The 1,226-nt window shown below is 50.0% G+C and overlaps 1 pseudogene; it reads right to left on the bottom strand.

The window, feature by feature from the left end:
* Positions 1–211: 211 nt before the first annotated feature.
* Positions 212–950, bottom strand: LOC128277003 (lactase-like protein; annotated as a pseudogene).
* Between the last annotated feature and the right edge of the window lie 276 nt (positions 951–1,226).

The following is a 1,226-nucleotide window of genomic DNA, read 5'->3' as shown; positions in this document are numbered from 1 at the left end:
CGCAAAACAGGGACGTTCAACAGGTCTTATCGCAAACGGCAATCTATTATACAATCGGTTGGTCGTGCTCCTCAATTGTCTCATCTTTATCAGTTCACCTACACGGCGGACGTTAAAAAATACTCAAACAGCTAGCGAAGTGCATAAAATTGAAAAAATATAAAATTGATTTATTATGAGATAATTTTTCAGTTGGTATTCCCTTTGGCACCTTTAATTCGTTTCTATTGTCAATCCCTGTCAGGAATCAGAACGTCCGGTTCCGGCAGATAGTCTGGATCGACGGAGCGGCTTCGGACAATGTTCGCGTACACTTTGGCCGACATTTTGGCGTACCGCGGTCGAGCTGGATCCTTGAAGTCCACATAGTAGAGTCCGAACCGTTGCGAGTAGCCAGCGCGCCACTCGAAGTTATCCATTAGCGACCACGCAGTATAGCCTCGCACATCACACCCATCATCGATCGCATCGAGGACGGCCTCCAGATATGAGTTGAAGTACTCCACTCGCTGTAAATCTCGGGTGCCGTCCCGATCGCTGACGCCGTTCTCGGTGATAAAGACCGGCGGATTGTTGTACTCGCGTCGTATCCATCGCAGCACGCTGTACATCCCTCGGGGATACACCTTAAGCCACGACGAAGCAGACGACGGCCAAGCGGGGTCAATGTACTCATACACATCACGATCGTGATCGAAAGATGGTTCACCAAAGTGGCCCGGATTGGCATCTCCATTTTGCCACACCAGGCGCGTAGTGTACGCGTTGAACCCGAAGTAGTCGGACGATCCTTTCACTTTTGCGATCTCTTCCGACGTGAACGTGGGGAGACGCGACTTGTGGAAGCCTTGACGAGCGCTAAGGTTCCCGATGCGCTCGATCATCACCGCCGGGTAGTTTCCGTGGTAAATCGGATGCATGTAGATTCCAAGCTGTAGAATGTGGCTCATTACTTAACATTTTCCTTTGAAGCGTTCGTACTCACTGTGGCATATACGAATAAGAACGGACAGTTGTATGTGTGAATTGGTGAGCGCAGTCAGTCTGACGATGGGCATAGACGTGAACGGTTGTGTCCGAGAGCTGCGGGAGCGGCGAAGTGAATAATAATAAAGTAGAAGGATATCACATTGGCGATCCTGCCATGTATGATTTCATGGTGGAACGAATTGGTGAGAGAATAGCGACCCGGTTTTGGACCATGGGCGCTGGCCAAGAGTGACCCG

This window comes from Anopheles cruzii, unplaced genomic scaffold (genome assembly GCF_943734635.1).
Source record: "Anopheles cruzii unplaced genomic scaffold, idAnoCruzAS_RS32_06 scaffold03369_ctg1, whole genome shotgun sequence".
Lineage (NCBI taxonomy): Eukaryota > Metazoa > Arthropoda > Insecta > Diptera > Culicidae > Anopheles > Anopheles cruzii.
Note: the sequence above shows the minus strand (reverse complement) of the source record. Positions and strands in the feature narration are given on the sequence as shown.